General features: G+C 44.4%; 1 protein-coding gene and 1 pseudogene across 1 annotated transcript in view; both read right to left on the bottom strand.

The window, feature by feature from the left end:
• The window catches only part of LOC126215237 (solute carrier family 46 member 3-like), a 366,563-nt gene that overhangs the window by 83,020 nt on the left and 266,672 nt on the right, over positions 1-16,871 (bottom strand). The window lies entirely within an intron of this gene.
• LOC126215458 (5S ribosomal RNA) lies at positions 7,986-8,103 on the bottom strand (annotated as a pseudogene).

Here is a 16,871-nt window from a genome sequence, read left to right on the forward strand (position 1 = left end):
AGCACACTAGACTCACATTCGGGAGGACGACGATTTAAACCCCCGCCCGGTCGTCCTGAGTTTGGTTTCCCGTGATTTCCCTAAATCGCTCCTGGCATATGCCGGGACGGGATTCCTTTGACAGTGCCTGGTCGATTGCCTTCCCCCTCCTTGACGTAATCCGAGCTTGTGCTTGATCTCTAATGACGTCGACGTCGACGGAATATTAAACGCAGTCTCTTCCTTTTTCTTTTGCGGTACTTACACAAACCGAGAAGCGGGCGCTTTCATTAGTCGATGTGCAGTTACGACGTCACATGACATTTTCATCAGACTGCAGCTACGTCTACGAGAAATCGGTATGTTCCCAACTAGCAGACTAGGCCGTTGTGCTATACGTACGCGCCATACTCTAGGCATTGAAGAGGACCTCCTTCGTCACGCAGACGAGTGTTCAAAACACATAGGTCAGAGCTTATTGTGTCTGCAACACAGAAATTGCGTCGCAATAGAACACAACAAGGTTCCATGCCGAATTCTCTCCGAGAGATTAACGTGTCTGCGGTGTCTGTACGCAACCTCACCTGGGAGTGCAGTTTTTTTTCCTTATCACATATATCCGTTTACTCTAACCCTCGCACCCTCACATTTACGCAGCAACACAGAAATTGCGTCGCGATTGAACACTACAACCTCCATGCCGACTTCTCTCCAAGAGACTTTCGTTGCTGCAGTCACAAAATGGAACCTCTCCTGGGAGTTCAGTAGTTTGTTTCCGATATATAACAACTGAAATACTGTAACACCCGCACCAAGAAGACTCTCCAGGTTAGCCGAGAGCGGTAACGTGCTGCTTCCTGGACTCGGGTAGGCGCGCCGGCCCCGGATCGAATCCGCCCGGCGAATTACCGAGGAAGGGCCAGTGTGCTGGCCAGCCTGGATTTGGTTTTTAGGCGGTTTTCCACATCCCACTAGCTGAATACCGGGCTGGTCCCCACGCCCCGCCTCATTTACACGACCCGCAGACATTTGAAACACGTTCGCACTGTTTCATGATTTACACTAGACGCAGACAGCTGGGGTACACTGATTCCATCTAGGGGGGGGGGGGCGGGGGGGTATGGGGTGGTGGCAGGAAGGGCATCTGGCTACGCCTTCAAATTAGCCACTCAAAATCCTTTTGTAACCCTGCCGACCCTGGGAAAACTGCGGGACAAAGGCAGCAGCAAAAGAAGCAGTGTGTGTACCATGAAGCGCGATATTTGAAAGTGGTCTGATCTTCAAACTTACTTTACGTCCAAACGGCACATCTCTGGCAATAGGCTTTTTTTTTTTTTTTTGAGTCATCACTCTTCTGATTGGTTTGATGTGGCCCGCCAACCTCTTCATACCAGAGTAGCACTTGCAACCAACGCCCTCAATTAATTATTTGTTGGATGTATTGGCTCTGAGCACTATGGGACTTAACATCTATGGTCATCAGTCCCCTAGAACTTAGAACTACTTAAACCTACCTAACCTAAGGACATCACACAACATCCAGTCATCACGAGGCAGTGAAAATCCGTGACCCCGCCGGGAATCGAATCCGGGAACCCGGGCGTGGGAAGCGAGAACGCTACCGCACGACCACGAGCTGCGGACGCTGGATGTATTCCAATCTCCGTCTTCCTCTGAAGTTTTTGCCCTTTACAGGTACATTAAGTACCATGGAAGCTATTACTTCACGTCTTAACTGATGTGCTACCATTCTGTCCCTTCTCCTTGTCAGTGTTTTCCACAAATACCTTTCCACTCCGATTCTGTGCAGAACTTCCTCGTTTGTTGCCTTATCTGTCCACTTAATTTTCAACAGTCGCCTGTAGCACCACATCTCAAATGCTTCGATTCTCTTCTGTTCCGGTTTTCCCACACTCCATGTTTCACTACCATACAATGCTGTGCTCCAAACGTAGATTCTCAGAAATTTCTTCCTCAAATTAACGCCCATGTTTGACATTAGTAGACTTCTCTTCGCCAGAAATGCCCTTTTTGCCAGTGCTAGTCTGATTTTGACGTCCTCCTTGCTCCGTTCTTCATTGGTTATTTTACTGCCTAGATGGCAGAATTCCTTAACTTCATCTACTTCGTGACCATCAATCCTGGTGTTTATTTTCTCGCTATTCTCGTTTCTGCTACTTCTCATTACTTTCATCTTTCTTCGATTTACTCTCAATCCGTATTTTGTACTCATTAGACTGTCCATTCTGTTCAGAAGATTCTATAATTCTGCTTCACTTTCAGTGAGAACAGCAATGTCATCATCGAATTGGATTGTTTGGGGGGAGAGACCAACCAACGAGGTCATCGGTCTCATCGGATTAGGGAAGGACGCGGAAGTAAGTCGGTCGTGGCCTTTCAAAGGAACCATCCCGGCATTTGACTGGAGAGATTTAGGTAAATCACGGAAAACCTAAATGAGGATGGCCGGACCCGGGGTTGAACCGTCAACCGTCGTCATCCCGAATGCGAGTCCAGTGTGTTAACCACTGCGCCACCTCGCTCGGTATCATCGAATCTTAACATTGATATCCTTCGACGTTGCATTTTAATTCCATTCATGAACCTTTCTTTTATTTCCGTCATTGATTCTTCGATGTACAGATTGAACAGTAGGGGGAATGATTACATTCCTTCTTTACATCTATTTTAATCCCAGTACTTCGTACTTGATCGTCCACTCTTATTACTCCCATCTAACCTATCTTTCCCTATAACTTACTACTTTTCTCAGAATTTCGAACATCGTGTGCCATTTTAAAATGTCGAACCATTTTTCCAGGTCGAGAAACCTTACGACAGTGTCTTGATTCTTCTTTAGTCATGCTTCCAGTATCAACGGCAACGTCATAACTGCCTCTCAGGTCGCTTTACCTTCGTTATCTAACACATACCCTATTTTCTCTTTCATTCGTCTATATATTATTCTTACAGCAACTTGGACATACGAGTTTTTTAGCTGATAATTGTCGCACTTGTCGGCTCTTGCAACAGCCCGACTCAAACATTCTACACATCAACGTGAACAGTCGTTTTGTTGCCACTTCCCCCAATGATTTTAGAAATTTTGATGGAATGTTATCTATCTGTTCTGCCTTATAGTTTTCCAGAGAGCTTTCAAATTCCGATTCTAATCCTGTATCTTCTATCTCTTTTGTATCGACTCCTGTGTCTTCTTCTACCACGTCGTCAGACAATTTTTCTCCCTCATAGTGGCCTTCAATGTATTTTTTCCACCTATCCGCTCTGTCCTTTGCATATGACGTTGGTATTCCCATTCCTGTCTTAATGCTACCGCCCTTGCTTTTAGTTTCACCGAGGGTTGTTTTGAGTTTTCTACGTGCTGAGTCAGTCGTCCCGAAAATCATTTCTTTTTCCATTCTTTCACATTTTTCACTCAACCATTTCGCCTTAGGTTTCCTACTCTTCCTATTTATTTCATTCCTAGTGCCTTGTATTTCTGTATTCCTAAACTACCTCGAACCTTTTTGTACTTCATTCTTTCGTTGACCAACTGAAATATTTCCTCTGTTACCCATGGTTTCTTTGCAGTTAACTTCTTGGGCTCCTTATCAAAACTTTACCTGCTACGTCCCCTATACAGCCCCCAGAAGCCCGCAATAGGAATTATAAAACGCTGCGTATAATTCTTATTTGAAGTAAGTCCTCCTACTGAAGTACGAAGTGGTCATACTTGTGATTAGAAAGGACGGCTTCCCGCAGAGTTGCTGTGCTTGGGACCGCACCTGACATTCACGTCTGCTAACCCGACATTTAGCTGCTGACTGCACGTATCTAGATCAGGCAGCAGTGAAGGGAAGCGGGGAGTGTCTAGGAAGTTCTCGACGCACGGTGAACGCAAGAATATTAAACGTATAATCGCGCTGACAGCTGCAATTTTCCTCCGCCATGGACAAAGGCGACCGGTTACATTAAGCAGAAGATTACCGGGAAGGCTTTCGTCCTTGTTACGATCCGTGACCAGTTGCTACCACAACGCAACAGATCACACTGCGACATAAAACTCTGTTACTTTTATAGAAAAATAGATAAACGCAGCAGGTAACTGGCTGGCAGTATTCGAGACACAGCTTGCTGTATACGGAGGAAAACAATAAAAAAAAAAATACAAAGCAGTAGTACATTGCGACTTATTAACTATGGTTCGATGGCGATGAAAAGCAGCAGTGTTATTCTGAAGTGGATAGGGACTCCTACACAGAAAGGCATTACGTTAGGGCAAGCTGTCACTACAGAAATGACTTCACACGTAGCAGAGGTGGCACTCAATCCAAGAGTGTATTTACAAACCTATTGTTACACCAAGAAGAAATGCAGATGATAAACGGTTATTTATTGGACAAATATACTATACTAGAACCGAGATGTGATTACATTTTCACGCAATTTGGGTGCATGGATGCTGAGAAATCAGTACCCAGAACAACCACCTCTGCCCGTAATAACGGCCTTGATACGTCTGGGCATTGAGTCAAACAGAGCTTGGATGGCGTGTACAGGTACAGCTGCCCATTCAGCTTCAACACGATACCACAGTTCATCTAGAGTAGTGACTGGCTTATTGAGACGAGCCAGTTGTTCGGCCACCATTGACCAGACGTTTTCAGTTCGTGAGAGATCTGGAGAATGTGCTGGCCAGAACAGCAGTTGAACATTTTCTGCATCCAGAAAGGCCGGTACAGGACCTGCAACATGCGGTCGTGCATTATCGTGCTGAAATGTACGGTTTTGCAGGGATCGAATTAAGGGTAGAGCCACGGGTCGTAACACATCTGAAATGTAACGTCCACTGTTCAAAGTGTCGTCAATGCGAACAAGAGGTGACCGAGACGTGTAACCAATGGCACCCCATACCATCACGCCGGGTGATACGCCAGTACGGCGATGACGAATACACGCTTCCAATGTGCGTTCACAGCGATGTAGCCTTATAGTTTTCCAGAGAGCTTTCAAATTCGGATGCGACCATCATGATGCTGTAAACAGAACCTGCATTCATCCGAAAAAATGACGTTTTACCATTCGTGCACCCAGGTTCGTCGTTGAGTACACCATCCCAGGCGCTCCTATCTGTGTCGCAACGTCAAGGGTAACCGCACCCATCGTCTCCGAGCTGATAGTCCATGGTGCTGCAAACGTCGTCCAACTGTTCGTGCAGATGGTTGTCGTCTTGCAAACGTCCCCATCTGTTGACTCAGGGATCGAGACGTGGCTGCACGATCCGTTACAGCCATGCGGATAAGATGCCTGTCATCTCGACTGCTAGTGATACGAGGCCGTTGGGATCCAGCACGGCGTTCCGTATTACCCTCCTGAACCCACCGATTCCATATTCTGCTAACAGTCATTGGATCTCGACCAACGCGAGCAGCAATGTCGCGATACGATAAACCGCAATCGCGATAGGCTACAATCCAACCTTTATCAAAGTCGGAAACGTGATGCTACGCATTTCTCCTGCTTACACGAGGCATCACAACAACGTTTCACCAGGCAACGCCGGTCAACTGCTGTTTGTGTATGAGAAATCGGTTGGAAACTTTTCTCATGTCAGCACGTTGTGGGTGTCGCCACCGGCGCCAACCTTGTGTGAATGCTCTGAAAAGCTAATCATTTGCATATCACAGCATCTTCTTCCTGTGGGTTAAATTTCGCGTCTGTAGCACGTCGTCTTCGTGGTGTAGCAATTTTAATGACCAGTAGTGTATTACATTCTCATATGTCTCTTCTGTCATGCTAACAGGATTTTGTTTACAAAATAATGCAAATCCCGTCTACAAGTATGATGGAAAAGCGTGTTTATTTCCAAAGTGACGACATTGATTGCCTCCTCTATTTCGTATCAGACTTAAGTCCACCTGGCCAAGAGGTGCTGCTTCAAGTCATGTGGAATATGTGACGCTAATGGGCTTCAAAATCACTAACATGAAGATACTTATTATGGAGTGAAATGAAGTTCAATGTGGACAGGTGTATTTAATTCTTGTAGATATGTGCAAGGACAGTCTATAGAAAAGATGGAAAAAGTGGTGAATGTGCGAGAGTTATCTTTAGGGAACAAGATAAAAGCATAAGAAATAAGTTATGTGCAAAAACTGCTCTCTAAAAGACGCGTAGGACCGGGTGACCTCGCTATGACTTTCTATAACGATGTGATCAGTTTTGAAGATGCTAATGAAAGCATGAAATCAGATTAGTGTTCCTATGATTTATCACTGTTGTTTTAAAATGGGTTACTGTGTAGATAAAACGTCCGCAAATCAATATTGAATCCGCGTGGAATGGCCGCGCGGTTTGAGGCGCCACGTGACGGATTGTGCGGTCCCCGCCGGAGGTTCGTCTTCCCTCGGCCATGGGTGTGTGTGTGTGTGTGGGGGGGGGGGTGTTGTTCTTAGCATAAGTTAGTTTCAGTAGTGTGTGAGTCTAGGAACCGATGACCTCAGGTTTGGCCCCTTAGGAATTTACACACATTTGAACTTTTTTTTTCTTTACACAAGCAAAAAAAGACGTATTCCTGTGATGTTGATTAGCGAATAGTTGGTTAAATCAAATGGGAGATTTTGGTGCCTTTAAAATTAATACTCTTCTGTTTCAATCACTTTAACTTTAAATAATAAACATTACTTATAATAATTACGAAATACAATATTCTTCATCACATTATAACGAAGAAAAATATTAAATAATATTATGGTATGATCAAAATATTGCATTTCGTAATTATTGTAAGTACTGTTTATTATTTAGAGTGGACGTGATTGAAACAGAGGACTATTAACTCCTCGAGACACGAAAGCAATTCCTCCACTTCCAAACATCAAGGATTTTCGTAACACAGTTTCCATCATTCACAATGTGATGTACCTTTTGCATTTCTTACTTTTATGTTTTCGTTTTCCTTAAAGGCAAAGAGAAATGGTGAAGCGGTAGCCCAGCGTAGAGCCTGCGCCTACCGTCATGTATTTTTGATTTTCAGTTGTTAAAAAACATAAGATGTGTTTCCTGTTTCTCAGTTAGAGGAAGGACTTGCTCTCTGTTAGTAAGTGAGAGTAGACGCACGTTATCTTAGCGCGTAGTTGTAGACCGCCATTTTGGGCTACGTGGATAAGTGAGGAGTATGTATTTTTTATGTGCATCGAACAGAAGAATATAGTATTATTTTATTAACTGATAGATTGTATGAGTTATTATTTGAAGTAGTAATGTAGTAAGAACTGAAGCCCACCTGTGTACTTCGAAAAATTTACGAAGATCCGATTAACGCAACATGGACATGGTCAAGATTTTGTCGGTGTATACAGCGATCGGACATAATATTATAAATTTATAAGCATAAGTATACCACGAGAGAAAGACTATTTATGTGAAACTAATATAAAAGGATTCTTTAGCCGTTTACATGCATAGCCCAGCTTATTGTTCTTGTCCGAGTGCCGAAAAAATAATCTCATTAATTCAATATATCTAAAAATCCAAACACTTTATTTATTATCATTATATATTTCTTATTATATTATAACAGGTAGATTCTAAAATCGGGTGCTTAATTTCACACATGCTTATTAAATATTTAGGCCCTAATTAAAAATAAAACTGTTTTCTGAAGTTCTTTACTTTATATATGTAAGCCACTTTGGAAATACACTCTTCAATTCTGAGTTTCTCGGCACGACATCTTGCAGTGAAACAAAAGTTCCATCAGTCGTATTTGCTTGTCAGGGGAGAAGAGACTAAAACTAAAACTAAATTCCTCCATAACAGGCCATGAGGCGCAACTTTCCGACCGACCGCCGTGTCATCCTCAGCCGTCACTGGATGCGGATATGGAGGGGAATGTGGTCAGAACACCGTTCTCCCAGCCGTATGTCAGTTTCCCAGACCGGAGCCGCTACTTCTCAGTCGAGTAGCTCCTCAGTTTGCCTCACAAGGGCTGAGTGCACCCCGCTTGCCAACAGCGCTCGGCAGACCGGAGGGTCACCCATCCGAGTGCTAGCCCAGCCCGACAGCGCTTAACTTCGGTGATCTGACGGGAGCCGGTGTTACCACTGCGACACGGCCGTCGGCAGGGGAGAAGAGACAGTGCTGCCCAACTTCTGATCTCCACATTTTGTTCTAATCTACAGTATCCGATCAAAAGTTTCCGGTCCCCTGCATGTAATGCGGAATTGACCACTAGATTTGTACTGGCTGAACCGCAAGTACAAAAGGAGGCGAGCAGTATTGTGTAGTCAGCGGGGAAGCAGGATCAGCAAGAAAGAGTCAGTCATGAGAGATCCGTGACCTCGAACGTGGATGTCACCTGAGTAACAAATCCATTAAGGACGTTTCAAACCTTCTAACGCTGACCAGGTCGACCGTTGGTGGTGCACTTGTGAAATGGAAACGCGAAAAACAACAGCTGGTAAACTAAGATCGGGCAAACTTAACGTACTATTGTCCGGGGACCGTCGAGCTTTGGGGACGGTGGCTGGAAAAATACCGCGTGAAATCAGTGGAAGGAATCATTCCTGTGTTGCAAAATGCTACCAAAAGTCCAACTAACGCAAGCACTGAGTACAGGGAGTAAAAAAAAAAGTGGGGTTTACGATGGCCGAGCAAATCCTCACAAGCGACGCTTAAGGGTGGTGCAACAAGTGATTTGGAGTGATGAATCACGCTATACCCTATAGCAATCCAATGGAAGGGTTTGGATTTGGCTAGTGCCCGGAAAACGTCACCTGACATTACGAGAAGCGCGACGGGGAAATACGGAGTAGGTGGCGCTGCGGTATGCGGGTGTTCATCGGGGTTAGAGTGTGATACCTTTACCGCACTCAAGAAAACTTATAAAGGCACATTCGCATGCCGTTTCCTCGGAAAAGCGAAATCTTAATTAAATAATTAATCTCTGACAAATAAATAAAGCCTATGGCACAGAACTGCACCGCTATGCCGCTGATAAAACAAAATACAATTACGACAGTCTTATGTTTCATCACGAAGAAGTAGGTCTTATACAATAGCTGGTGCGGGGAGCACTATATTTTATTAACTGGCACACCGCCATATTTGATGTTATATAAGAACACTGCGAGTTGCAATCCCACTAGGCACCCGACTCTGTAAAGATTTTATATTTATGAAAGTAAGTTGAATGATATAGCTGTAGGCTTATTCGTTGAATATATCTGATTTAACTAACTGTGTAAACTTTTTTATGTTTAGTAGACAGTCACCACTGTACGACGTATTGACATGGAAGGCAAATTATTCTAATATTGAGATTTTGAGTCCGCACCTACGGCGGCAGTCTTTGGAAATGATTTAAATACGAAGTCCGATTATTTGAGTCACAATTCACTGTCAGCTACGAATAACAATGCATTTACGAAAAAGCCATTGTCAAGCGTCTGATACCAAATAACTAAACGTCCACGTTGTAGATAAGCAAATATTAACTACAACCAGTCACTATCATACATATACAATAATTAATATTATATTTTATTTTCTTATTTATTTATTTTATAAACTCTGAATGACAAACGGTGTAAATTTCGTACGATAGAGGGACAGTTCGGGGCCGACGACCGATCAACATGGCAATGCGCCCCGTCATAAATCAGCTTCGAAAATGTTGATAAGCCAGCGTTGCATCATACATATACAATAATTGCATCATACATATACAATAATTAATATTATATTTTATTTTGTTATTTATTTATTTTATAAACTCTGAATGACAAACGCTGTAAATTTCGTACGATAGAGGAACAGTTCGGGGCCGACGACCGATCAACATGGCAATGCGCCCCATCATAAATCAGCTTCGAAAATGTTGATAAGCCAGCGTTGCACATTCGTGCCGATTCTGCGCATCTTACTAACGAACACACGGATTTAAGACTGAAATCAAGAAATTCACCAGTGAGAAAAGGAACACAACTTCAGAACTTTACTACGGGCAGGCACTTGCGATCACAGCGGAGACAATAAGTCAGAAGCTGTAACCTCACAGAAGATCCGACAGTCAAAGTAGGCGGTTTCCACCAGAGTAGAATGGTATAGCGACAACTTCAGCCCCGCCGGCCGAGCGGTTCTAGGCACTTCAGTCTGGAACCACGCGACCGCTACGGTCGCAGGTTCGAATCCTGCCTCGGGCATGGATGTGTGTGATGTCCGTAGGTTGGTTAGGCTTAAGTAGTTCTAAGTTCTAGGGGACAGATGACTTCAGATGTTAAGTGCCATAGTGCTCAGAGCCATTTGAACCATTTTTTGAACCAACTCCAGCTGAATTCGCACTGGGCAATGCATATGCAGTAAATCAGTGTTTCAGTGGGGAATGGCGGAAACTCTTTCATCTTGGAAGTGTGAAGCCTTAGAAAACAGCCTTCGAATGCCCAAATACCCGCACTGAAGAGTCTCTGCAAGGATTCTGTGCCCTTACGCCTACTGCGCTGATTAGCTGGAAAACTGTAACCTGTGTTTGTGATATATATGTATTCATTTTTAAATTTTAAAACTCTTTTTTATCCAAATTTTACTTCGTTGTACAGTTCCTGTTCGTCTGTCAGTCGTTCTAAGACTGTATCACGTGCATGTACATTTGCATTCCTTTTTTTTAAGTTTCTATTTTTTTGTCCGTATATTACCATTTTCGTACAATTTCCGTTCGTCTATATGTTATGCACCTATTATTTATGACGAATTGTGTAATGTTCATGTGAAAATACATATATAACCTGTGAGGCGATGGTTCGTGGACAATAACATTCTCGAATCCGATCGGCCTGCGCAGACTCTAGACTTGAGCCCACTGGAACACTTTTGGTACTAGACATAAAGTCAATTTTGCTCCAGACTCCAGCGTCCTAGAAAATGATCTTCTCTGGTTTCGACTCTTGGGGAAGAATGGGCCATATAGGCACCTCAGTGGGTCCCTACTCGAATTCAAGCCGTAAGGCGAAGAGTGGACACATCCTGTAATAAACTCGCTAATATGTTGTCTGCATACTTCTGATCAAATACGGTGTATGAAGGACTCCCAAAGGTTGAAACTATTAGAAAATTGCAACAATACCCCCAGAGGACCAACACTTGATGTAGGTACTATTGACTCTCAGCATAAACAAGTCTATCGTATTGCGCATGAATAAACAGAAAAATTATGTCATATTCACATACACATACACAACTCTCATACTTTGAGTAGGAAAGGTGAGTACGTGCTCGAAGGTTAGGGACAATCTTTGCAATTGGGCAGTCGTACCTGCCATTCCGGGTCTCCCAGCCGTTCAGACCATGCGACTTCACCAGACATCGGAAACAGAGAAGATCCAAAGAAAAGTAGCACATTTTGTCACAGTTTCCTTTAGTAAGCTCGAAAGCGTCACGGATAATCTCGGCCAAGTCCAATGGCACATGATGCAAGGGTGGAGAGAGCATAAGTTCCTAAAAGAGAAGGGAATGACACTGATAGACGAACCAGACTCCGCTCTTGAAGCACAGATGCAAATGTAGAAATCTGCTGAATGACCACTCTGAGATGCTTGGTTTGGCCTCTGTCAGCGAAATAAATGTTCATACGTGGCATTTGAGTGAGCGATGGACGTTCCTGCTAATGTCCTTGAATAGGGTCCACATCTGTCGTGAGTTTCTCAGGGTGTTAAGAGCACGTGACACTGTCGATGGAGATGCGTCAGACTGATGCTTATGCTAAGCTTGGCTCACCAGTTAAGAAGACTTGTTCAGTGATAACAGGATCATAAGATGCTGCGTGACAACAGGTACAAATTAGAGGGAAACAGGCTCACCAAGCAGGATGTTAGCAAGTCCTCCGGACTTTTTTCTTTGGGGATGCATTAAAGACGTTGTCTATCGCGATATTCCAACAACTTCAGAGGACCTGCAGGAACGTATCGTGCTTTCTTGTAATTCTCTTCAGCAGGCAACATTAGAAGCAGTAAATAATTCTTTCATTGAACGAGTGCACCAGTGCATCGGTGTCCAGGGCCACCACTTTGAGCACCTTTGACTGTTCTACTCCTGGGCAATGGTACAGGAGAGTCAGTGAATTTTGTGTTGCGTTTTTACTTGGTTTTCATTTATTTTCTGACAACTCCAGTAAGTGGACCAGTTCGTGATCCCGACCTCAAAGTCAGTGTTGTATTATGTAATTAATAGCGTTGTGTTTCAGATAATGGTACACAATGATACATTTTTGAATAGGTCTTTAGCACAGGAAATGAATTGCTGAATAAAAAAAAAACAGGGTGCCATTTAAAAAAGTCATACCGCTTTTCACATCTTTGTAAAGAACAGAGCTACAACGAAGGCAATCATGCTGATTGATGTCCCACTGACGGCTAAGGAACATTTGCTTGAAACATTTTGTAATTTGCATCTGGACAAACAGTTATTTAGTGTGTTGAAGATAAATGGGACACCCTGTGTGTCCTATCAAGGCTGGTAACATCGCGAAACACGAACTGCACTAATGCACTCTGATTGCAGTTCTGCCAGTGACAGAAAATTGTAACTCTATGACTATTTACGTAACCGCTGTGTACGAAATGACATTGAGATGAGACCATGTCTTCTGGCTGCTTCTCTTCTTTCAACAGACAGTGAGTAACGAATAAATCGGGAAATAAATAACGCAAATTAATAATGTATTCACACAACCAGTCGATGGGTATTTATCTTTATCGTACATGGGCACAGTTTCTGGGTGGAAGGCAGAAGAAATAATTAACTTTTAAACCTCCGACTCTTTAAAGAGTGCGATTCCTATGTATAAAATAGCTTCAAAATTCAGATTATTTTATAAATGAGTTAATGTGTAAAACATTTGACGGAAGGTAAGTGTGTCAATGAGAAAACAGAAAGGGTTTTAGTTACCGATTAAGTTTAAAGTTTGTTGCAAGTCACTAGGTCCTCTCAGACTCACATACACATACTGGATGAACGTAATCTGAGTATCTGCGCGCACTGAATTATGCTACCTCAACACATATACGCAGTCTGTAATACTTGTATTACTGTGCCAAGCCTTTAACAGATGTCATATTACCTGTTGATGAGTACATTACATCAGCGTTTTAAATTTTTAAATTCGACCACTACTTATTTCAGACAATAAAATTCAAATTTTTCTTGTACCTGGGAGTCGATAGATAGGCGACTTGCAATGTATCCAGGTTCTGTTTCCCCCCATAGTTGCTTAATAATAAGCCTGCAGATAGTACACTACTGGCCATTAACATTGCTACACCACAAATATGACGTGCTACAGACGCGAACTTTAACCGACAGGAGGAAAATGCTCTGATATGCAAATGATTAGCTTTTCAGAGCATTCACACAAGGCTGGCGCCGGTGGCGACACCTACAACGTGCTGACATGAGGAAAGTTTCCAACCGATTTCTCATACACAAACAGCAGTTGACCGGCGTTGCCTGCTAAAACGTTGTTGTGATGCCTCGTGTAAGGAGGAGAAATGCGTACCGTCACGTTTCCGACTTTGATAAAGGTTGAATTGTAGCCTATCGCGATTGCGGTTTATGGTATCACGACATTGCTCCTCGCGTTGGTCGAGATCCAGTGACTGTTAGCAGAATATGGAATCGGTGGGTTCAGGAGCGTAATACGGAACGCCGTGCTGGATCCCAACGGCCTCGTATCACTAGCAGTCGAGATGACAGGCATCTTATGCTCATGGCTGTAACGGATCGTGCAGCCACGTGTCGATCCCTGAGTCAACAGATGGGGACGTTTGCAAGACGACAACCATCTGCACCAACAGTTCGACGACGTTTGCAGCAGCACGGACTATCAGCTCGGAGACCGTGGCTGCGGTTACCCTTGACGCTGCATCACATACAGGAGCGCCTGCGATGGTGTACTCAACGACGAACCTGGGTGCACGAATAGGAAAACGTAACTTTTTCGGATGAATCCAGGTTCTGTTTACAGCATCGTGATGATCGCATCCGTGTTTGGCGACATCTCAGTGAAAGCACATTGGAAGCGTGTATCTCCCGGCGTGACGGTATGGAGTGCCATTTGTTACACGTCTCGGTCACCTCTTGTTCGCATTGACGGCTCTTTCATTTAATATGTGTTACGACCCGTGGCTCTACCCCTCATTCGATCCCTGCGAAACCCTACATTTCAGTAGGATAATGCACGACCGCATGTTCCACGTCCTATACAGGTATTTCTGGATACAGAAAACCTTCGACTGCTGCCCTGGCCAGCACATTCTCCAGATCTCTCACCAACTGAAAACGTCTGGTCAGTGGTGTCCGAGCAACTGGCTCGTCTCAATACGCCAGTCACTACTCTTGATGAACTGTGGTATCGTGTTGAAGTTGCATAGGCAGCTGTACCTGTACACGTAATCCAATCTCTGTCTGACTCAATGCCCAGGCGTATCAAGGCCGTTATTACGGCCAGAGGTGGTTGTCCTGCGTACTGATTTCTCAGGATCTGTGCACCCAAATTGCGTGAAAATGTAATCACATGTCAGTTCTAGTATAATGTATTTGTCCAATGAATACCCATTCATCATCTGCATTTCTTATTGGTGTAGCAATTTTAGTGACCAGTAGTGTAGTAAAGACTTGTAGCATTTTGATTAAAGAAAATAGGATTTTCAAAACCAAGCTTCCAACTAGTATGAAAAGTAATTTTTACAATTAGCAATTATATGAGCAGTTTTGTAATCCATAAGCAATTAAAAGATGATACTGCTGAACCAGCAGTGCATACAAATGAAAGGAAAGAAAACACATAGAAAAAAGAACAGACTGCAATGGGAAACGTAATCACGACCGTAATTACTATGGAATGTAGGTTTGTGTACATGTAGCCAGGAGAATGCATGTTATTTTCTCTGCCGGATTGGAAGAGATGAGGAAATCACAGTGACGATCTTATTCAAGGTACTGACACACTGACCAGTCACATCACCTGAGTAACCACGTTTAGAAGCGTGGACCACTGCGAGACGAGAAAGGAGAGTGTTGGCGAGGTTCCGGAAGGTACCGACAGGTCCCCAAAGATACACTACTGGCCATTAAAATTGCTACACCAAGAAGAAATACAGATGATAAACGGATATTCATTGGACAAATATATTATACTACAACTGACATGTGATTACATTTTCACGCAATGTGGGTGCATAGATCCTGAGAAATCAGTACCCAGAAGAACCACCTCTGGCCGTAATAACGGCCTTGATACGCCTGGGCATTGAGTCAAAGCTTGAATGGCGTGTACAGGTACAGCTGTCTGTGCAGCTTCAACACGATACCACAGTTCATCAAGAGTAGTGACTGGCGTATTGTGACGAGCCAGTTGCTCGGCCACCATTGACCAGACGTTTCCAGTTGGTGAGAGATCTGGAGTATGTGCTCGCCACGGCAGCAGTCGAACAGTTTCTGTATCCAGAAAGGCCCGTACAGGACCTGCAACACGCGGTCGTGCATTATCCTGCTGAAATGTAGGGTTTCGCAGGGATCGAAGGGCAGAGCCACGAGACTGGAACTCGGGACCTTTGCTTTTCGCGGGCAAGTGCTTTACCATTTGAGCTACCGAAGCACGACTAACGCCCCCTCCTCACAGCTTCACATCTTGGTAGAGCACTTTCCCGCGAAAGACAAAGGTCCCGAGTTCGTGTCTCGGTCCGGCACACAGTTTTAGTCTGCCAGGGAGTTTCATACCAGTGGGCTTTCTGTTCGTCGGTAGAGAGAGGAAGGTATGCGATCTATGTGACTTTGACCGAGGGCAGATTGTGATGACCCGGAAGCTCGGCAGGAGCATTTCAGAAACTGCAGGACTTGCATGATGTTCGAGGAGTGCTGTGGAGGGTGTCTTCAACACGTGGCGAAATCGAGGTGAAATCACGTCCAGATGTCGCGGGGTTGGGCGGCCATCCCTCACTACAGATGTCGGACACCGTAGGCTGGGCAGACTGGTAAAAGAGGACAGACGGCTGTGGCGGAACTAATGCTGGGCAGAGTACAAGTGTGTCTGAACACACAGTGCACCGAATGCTCCTAACGATGGGCCAATGCTAACACCACGACATCGGCAACTGTGAATGAAATGGTCATTCGAAGATAGGCACTGGACGTTGTGCAGCGGTAGAGCATTGCGCGGTCTGATGAATCCAGACACCTTGATCAGCCGGAACAGTATGGTCATCCACCTTATAGCCGGAATGTCCAGCTTTGGTGACTCGTCGTGGCATGGAAGCAGTGATGCCTTAATAGGTCTGTACACACAAGTCATCAAATTCCTTGGAGGGGGGCGATGAGCTCTGATCCCACGTTCAGTCACATCCCAGATGTATTCGATCGGGTTCAGATCTGCTGAGTTGGTGGGGCCAACACATCAACAGGAGCTCGGTACCGTCTTCCTCGAACCACTCCCCATCACTCAGTTGGCCTTGTGACATGGCGCATTATCTTGCTGAAAAATGTCACTGCTCTTGGGAAACAATATCGTCGGAAAGGGGCGTACATGGTCTGCAAAGCAGTGTACGATACTCCTTTGCCGTCACGGTACTTTGCACGAGGTCCACTGGATCCATGAATGACCAGAGTACAATGTACAGGTGTCAAGCAGCTATTCCCCTGGTAGAGCACGAATCCGTGCTCTCGCAGGGGAACAGCTGCTTTACACCTGTACTGCGGGACGGAGACAATCTGGCGACGGCTCCATTGTGTTCTGGGGAACATTCACGTGAGACTGATTGTCATAGACAAGACATCACACTCGTCCACTATCCCTGTTGGTTAGGATACTTTTAAGACCACTGTTGTTACGCCGTGTCACATGG

The sequence above is a fragment of the Schistocerca nitens genome, chromosome 12, assembly GCF_023898315.1.
Source record: "Schistocerca nitens isolate TAMUIC-IGC-003100 chromosome 12, iqSchNite1.1, whole genome shotgun sequence".
In the NCBI taxonomy this organism is placed as follows: domain Eukaryota; kingdom Metazoa; phylum Arthropoda; class Insecta; order Orthoptera; family Acrididae; genus Schistocerca; species Schistocerca nitens.